Source organism: Eulemur rufifrons, chromosome 7 (assembly GCF_041146395.1).
Source record: "Eulemur rufifrons isolate Redbay chromosome 7, OSU_ERuf_1, whole genome shotgun sequence".
In the NCBI taxonomy this organism is placed as follows: domain Eukaryota; kingdom Metazoa; phylum Chordata; class Mammalia; order Primates; family Lemuridae; genus Eulemur; species Eulemur rufifrons.
Genome location: NC_090989.1, coordinates 184,600,213 through 184,607,586, shown reverse-complemented (window position 1 = coordinate 184,607,586; position 7,374 = coordinate 184,600,213). Strand labels below are relative to the sequence as shown.

The following is a 7,374-nucleotide window of genomic DNA, read 5'->3' as shown; positions in this document are numbered from 1 at the left end:
GCTGAGTCTGTTGCAGAATCTACCTCACATATCAGCCAACCAATAGCTTTCACAGAAGCCCCATCCATTCATTAGTCATTCACTTACGATTCTTTGTCCATAACAGCTTCAAACGGCTACCCCCACATGCAAGGAAGCATACATACAAAGTATTTTAACTGAGAAAGTTGCTGTCTTCCCCACATTCCCAAATGTGGTTCTGTTAGAAAAGCAAATTGAGAGAATTAAGATTTGTCAGGCAACAAATAGAGTCTCACATGCTATTAACTCATTTAATCCTGACAGCAATACTCTTAGGTGAGCACTCAGATCCCCATTTACAGAGGAACAAATGAGGGACTAGAAAATTATATAACTTGCCACAGCACACAAATGCATCAGGTAGGTATTATTATATCCCCATTTTACATATGAGGAAACCGAGCCTTAAAATAGTCAAGCAACTTGTTCAGAAATCAGGATTTGAGCTTGGTCTATCCAACTACAGAGGCATACAATAATCCTAGACCTATTACCTGGACAGTGACTATGGTCTTTCTGTCCGCACTCTGTCTGTTTTCCTATATCCTGCTGCTAGATAAATCATTCTAAATCATATGTTCGATTATATCTTCAATCTGCTACTAACCCTGCCCTAACCCGTTTAGTGCTTGTGGGGGCCCTGCCTCACCACCTGCCTGCTCCCCCTGGACTCTAGCCACAGGTGTGGTAGGTGGAGCCCGTGGTTGCTGATAGCACTACACCTTAGGCACCTGCCTCATAGCTCCACTTTTTATCCTCGAGACTTTCTCTAGGGATGGAGGAGCTTGCCCATCCCATGCCCGTGGAAAAATGGAGATTAACACTGATAAGATCAACCTTAAACCATGGAGAAAGCAAATTAGTGGTTAAATGCCTCACCCTCCCTTCCTTGGAATGGACAATTCTGAGGCAAATTCCACATGGTTCCTGTGGTGGCCGTAAGAATGTACCATGCAGACCGTGAACTGCAGGGTGCATCATTGACTGAGGGCCCCAGCTGCTGTGATCTGAAATGCACCTTCACATTCATACGTGGAAAGGTCACTCTTTCCACAAGCTGCTCCCAGCCAATAACCGAGTGCATGTCTGTTCCTGGGAGTCCAGGAATCCTTTGACAGATGACTTTGACTCTAGGACTTCCCAACTGCTTTGCTGAAATTTGCTTAGACTGTGTGACAGCCTGGGATGCTGCACCCTCCTCATTTATTCACACGGGCATTTCCTCTAATGAAGCTATTGTATGTGTATTGTTGTCTTGGTGCCTCCATATTGGAGGACATAGACTGACACAGCCGCTCACTTGGTCCCCAGTGGGTTGAGCTAGGGTTGCCCACAGCAGTAAACAGCTCAGTAATGCACCTGTTACTGACTACCTTTTATTTCTTGTCTCATTTGCCCTCTCCTTCACTTCTGTTTCCTGGTATCACTTCCCAGATAAATTACTTGCAAACTTCAGGGCTGTCCTTTTGGGGATGCCTAACCTAAAACAAACCTATTTCTACAGAATAACATTACTATATAAATCTCTTGGGCACACATTCAGAGCCTTCCACAATTTTCCCTGAAATTAATAGTATTCCTTTGTAACTATTTATCTCCCATTCTAGCATTTAGCCAACTTTTCTTATCCTCAGTTTCCCTGGTCTCCCCTAGATGTTTATGCTTACAACATTTCTAAATTCAGCAATGCTTGTTCATATCACCATCTGGTACCATGGTACAGTATCACTGTTCACCAGTATCCATTACCTTTCTGAAAGGGAGGATTATACTTCCCCACCCTTTCAACTATGGTATGACCATCTTATTTGCAATGGGTAATAAAATGTGACGGAAATGATAGGTATCATTTTTGGGTAGATGTTTTAGGAGCCATCACCTGGACACACAGGTGGCTTAATTGTCATAAGCCACTGAGATTGGGGGTTACTGTTACGGAAGCAAACAGCCTGTCCCAACAGATACATCATACTCTATTTGACCTAGATAGAACTTTACAGACTGACTGGTCCATTTCTCCCCCGTAAGATACCTGAGACATATTTCTCCAGGTATTCCTAAATCATCTTGAATTTCTTATGTCCCTTGAAGATTTTCTGTCCATTTACAACCCATCTGCTTTTCTTCTAATAATGTACCCCTGGCATGATGACATTTAATTCTACTTCAAACATACATTTTGTAAAATCATATTTCAAATGGCTTTTAAAAATAGGGTTTTTTTGTCTTATCACATTTTGGTAGAAAACAACTTTATCCCAATTGCACGCAGGCCATAGAGAAACGAGCCGAAATGGAAGCAAATACTTTGTTTTGGGAAGTTATATCAGCATCTGAAAAACTTCCTCCTATTCTTCATTGTTTAGGAAATATGTAAGAAGGAAGGTTGATGTATTTAATGGAACAAATAGGGGTTTAGGCTCATTCTATAAATATGGTGGCACACAAAGTTACAAAAAAGTACCCTGGTGTATGGTCATAGAAATTGTTTCTGAGGTGCACTCTCATATCTCAATGTTAAATGTCAGCTCAGTTGCCACATCAAAACAGCAAACATAGAACTAAATAAGAAAGAAAAAATGAAGTATTATTTTTGTTGTTTCCAATCAATGCATAAGCTTTATTACAATCTAACTGTAACCATTCATTGTTTCTGGAGTGCTGTTTTTTATTTCCATTTTGTTATATTTTTAATTCAAAGATTAAAGTGCTATGAAAAGCAGAATGCATTTTTAAAAACATTTTTAATTACCAAAAAGAAATACAAATATTTTGAAATATAAAGGTACATGATGACTCATGTGCTAAGTGTGTGGGTGTTTTAACCTACCATCTCCTTAAGAAAACTAGCCTGCGTAAAACTGAATGGTACAGGGTCAGAGTTAATCAGCACTTATTGTCATAAATATTTCCATGTTCTTTGATTACTGTAGTTTCTTGTGAATCATAAACTAACTCTCTTCCCTGACAATGCCTGGGCTCCATCTATCAGAGTTTTGTCATAATTTCTACAAAGGCTTTACAATTCACAGTATTTTGCTCATAGATTATAAGAAGAAACCAAATGTCAGTAAGAAATATTATAATAAAACTACTTTTGTCCTTAGGACAATTTTATTATTCAAAAATGTAGATTATGCATAGTCAGTCAGTCAACACTAATCAAGTTCTCAGCATGTGCAAAACTCCGAACTATATTATTAAGAAATACAAAAATACCTTGAAAATTAGTTTAAGTAATGGAGCATACATGAAAAATCTATGAGACGTGAGACATGATCAATTATTCAATTAATTACCTGTAATGTTCACTGTTCTCCCTGGCACCTGACACAGTGTTTGACATAGAGTAGGCACTAAGTAAATGTTTATTTAAAACTAAGTTGATGAATTAGATCTTAAAAAATAGAAACAAACTACAATTCTCCTAGCAGATTGTACTTTCATGCCTTGAAAAATATAATCACCTATATTATTAATTAGATTATGGCTTGAATGACTATAGGCTATTTCTACAAATTAATTTCAACCACAAGGAAAAAGATTTGCACCACTAGGCATGTTTGCAAGAATATATTCTAAGAGTGATTCCAAATATTCCGAAATGTTTCAAGTGTCAGACAGAAGTACTGAAATAAGTGTTTAGTGCTCCAATTTGTTATTTGAAAAAGGGTATACTTTCATTTGAATAAGTAAATTCTGTCTTGTATATCATTTGCTCATACCATAAAATCTGGTTGTTTATCAGTTGTAATTATCTAATTATCTGGACTGCCCAGGAATAAAATGAGCTTCTTCACAATTTAATATAAAATGCCATGGATGAAATCCTGTAAGACATTACTGAGAGTATCATAGTGGATAGAAAGGGGCCACTGATAATTTAGAAGATGTTCTGATCAGAAACAAACACATGCCCAAGATTCTAGAAACAAAACTTTGACAATTTACTCAGAGTAACAATCACCAAAGTCCTTGACCTAAACTCTGAAGAAAAGTTGAATGAAGATAAAGAATTCCCACTTCTATTGATCATGGAGTAGCTTATTGATGATCAACTCTCCTGTTAAGGACTGGAAATTTTTTTTTTGAATGCATGCAAGGCATTAGAGACCTAGCAAGGCCACTGAACTTGAGGACTTACCATCACAGAGGGAAGGAGAGCACAGAGTCAGAAGATCGGTGCCATTTTCCTTCAAGCCCTTCACCATTGGCACAGAGCTGAGACCCTATGAAGCAGAGTAGGAAGTAGTGGCTTATGGACTGGAAAGTTAAGGAGATTTTTCTAGATTCTCATAGGGCTGGAGAAACAAAAATTGGATGGGTTCAGGGCATACCAATAAGGAAGGAGTCTAATGAGGATCTAGATTTCAAAATAGTACTACAAAAAATTAGATTAGTTACCACAAAGATGGAAATTCTATTTCTAAAAAACTCAGCCCCAAACTAGATTAGGTGCTCTATCCCTAGTTTAACTACCTACTAGAAAGCAGACTAAATATAATACTCTCTGGAAGAAAACAATATCAAGCAGAGCTTCAGATAATCTCAACTTTTCACATGGGAAATCTGGCATTCAATCAATAGTTACTAGGCTTCCCAAGAGCAGAGCCATATAAAAAAAAAGAGAGAGAGAGAAAGAGAAAAACCAGACAATAGAAACAAAACCTTGGAAGATCAGTAAATTTACTTTAAAATAACTGCAATCAATATGCTTAATAGAAGACAAATAGAAAAGTTTGCTAGAAAAATAGAATTTATAATGAAGAATTAAATGGAAAACTTAGAAAAGAAAAACAATAATTGATATTAATGATGAAATAGAAAGGTATAAAAACCTTTCAGCACAGCAGAAGAGATCAATTATAACATATTTACTCTGAATGAGTAGAACAAAGAATGGAAAATAGAGAAATGAGTAAAAAAGGCATAGGAGAAATGCTGAGAACATCTAACATAAAGCCAAAGGATGTCTAAGAAGGAGTAGAGAAAGAGAATTACAGAAACAATTATTGAAAATTTCTCCAAACTTATGAAAGTTATCAAGTTAAAAGTTCAAGAGGCTTTACAAACCTCACACAGGATTTTTTTTAATGAAATATAAAATAAATAAGCACATCTAGTCATATTATAAATCAAATGTCTGAAAACTATAGATTGGAGTGTTTAAACTTTTTCTGTGAAATGCCAAATAAAAAATATTTCAGGTTTTGAGGGCCATACTACCTCTGTGATGACTATTCAGTTCTGCTGTAAAGAGACATGGACAACATGTAAAGAGACAGGCATGGCTGTGTTCTAATAAACCTTACAAAAACAGGTTGTGGGCCACATTTAACCCATGTGTCATAATTTGACATGGTCAAAGAGAAAATTTTAAAAGCAGCCAAAGAAAAGAATACATCATTTCAACAAAGCAACAATAAGTGCAATAGTTGACTTCTCAGCAGAAGTGATAAAAATTAGAAGACAATGAATATGCATTTTTAATTTGCTGAAGAAAAATGGCAGCCAAATTTCAAATCCAATTTATTGGATTATAAAATATCTCTCAAAAATGAAGACAAAATAGGTATGTTTTCAGCTAAGCAAAATCTATTTGTCAACAGAAGAATTTCAATAAAAGAAATGCTAAAAAAAGTACTTCAGGCAGCAATAAAATGATGTCAAAGAAAAGCACAAAAATAAAAAAAGAAATAAAAATTACTAAAGATCATAAATATGTGGATAAATCTAAATGGATCCATAAATAATATTAAGAAGTCTTATGGTGACTATACCATACATAGAATTAAAATACAAGGCAGTATTAAATAGAATTAAAATACCTCAAGAAAATTACAGTAATTAGCCCCTAAGAAAGTAGAATAAAAGAAATAATAAAGATAAAATAAAAACAATAAAATTGAACATAATTTTAAACATAAAAAATCTAAATAGCCAAAAGTTAGTTCTTTGAAAGAAAATCCATAAAAAGTAGACTAATCAAGAATAAAAAGAGAGAAATTAAAAATCCCCACTAAAAAGAATAAAAAACAGGCATCACAGAGATCACACAGGTATTATAAAGAAATAGAGTGCTCGCTTCGGCAGCACATATACTAAAATTGGAATGATACAGAGAAGATTAGCATGGCCCCTGAGCAAGGATGACACGCAAATTCGTGAAGTGTTCCATATTTTTAAAAGAAGAAATTAAGATGGAAATCAAAAATTTCTTTGAATTAAATGACAATGGAGATACAACTTATCAAAATCTATGGGATGCAGCTAAAGCAGTCCTGAGAGGGAAATTCATATCCATAAATGCCTATATCAAAAAGACAGAAAACATGCAAATAGACAACCTAACGAATAGACTCAAAGAGCTGGAGAAAGAAGAACAGAACGACCCCAAACTCAGCAGAAGGCGAGAAATTACTAAGATCAAATCAGAACTAAATGAAAAGGACAACAAAGAAACTATAAGGGAAATTAATAAAACAAAAAGTTGGTTCTTTGAAAAGGTAAACAAAATAGACACACCCCTGGCTAGACTAACCAAGAGCACAAAACTAAAATCTCTAATAACCTCCATTAGGAACATGAAAGGAGAAATCACAACTGATGCTACAGAGATACAAGATATCATCTATGAATTCTACAAAAATCTTTATGCACACAAACTGGAGAACGTGGAGGAAATGGACAAATTTTTAGAAACACATAGTCTTCCCAGGCTCAACCAGGAAGAAATAGAGTACCTGAACAGACCAATATCAAGAACTGAAATCGAAACAGCAATAAAAAACCTTCCCAAAAAGAAAAGCCCTGGTCCAGATGGGTTCACACCTGAATTTTACCATACATACAAAGAAGAACTGGTGCCCATCCTACATAAACTATTCTCCAATATTGAGAAGGATGGAATTCTCCCCAACACGTTCTACCAAGCCAATATAACATTGATACCAAAACCAGGAAAGGACGCAACAAAAATAGAGAACTACAGACCAATTTCCCTCATGAATATAGATGCAAAAATTTTCAATAAAATACTAGCAAATCGAATCCAAGTACTTATCAAAAAAGTAATCCACCACGACCCAGTGGGCTTCATCCCCGAGATGCAGGGGTGGTTCAACATACGTAAATCTATAAATGTAATTCACCACATAAATAGAAGCAAAACCAAAAACCATATGATACTCTCATTAGATGCAGAAAAAGCATTTGACAAAATTCAACACCCTTTTATGATAAAAACGCTTAACAAAATAGGCATTGATGGAACCTACCTAAAAATGATACGAGCCATATATGACAAACCCACAGCCAACATCATACTGAATGGGGAAAAACTGAAAGCACTCC

At 35.6% G+C, this 7,374-nt stretch overlaps 1 non-coding gene across 1 annotated transcript; it reads left to right on the top strand.

The window, feature by feature from the left end:
- Positions 1 to 6,098: 6,098 nt before the first annotated feature.
- LOC138388738 (U6 spliceosomal RNA) lies at positions 6,099 to 6,205 on the top strand. The gene has a single exon (XR_011234229.1). It is a non-coding gene; the product is annotated as a U6 spliceosomal RNA (small nuclear RNA).
- The last annotated feature ends 1,169 nt before the right edge of the window (positions 6,206 to 7,374 follow it).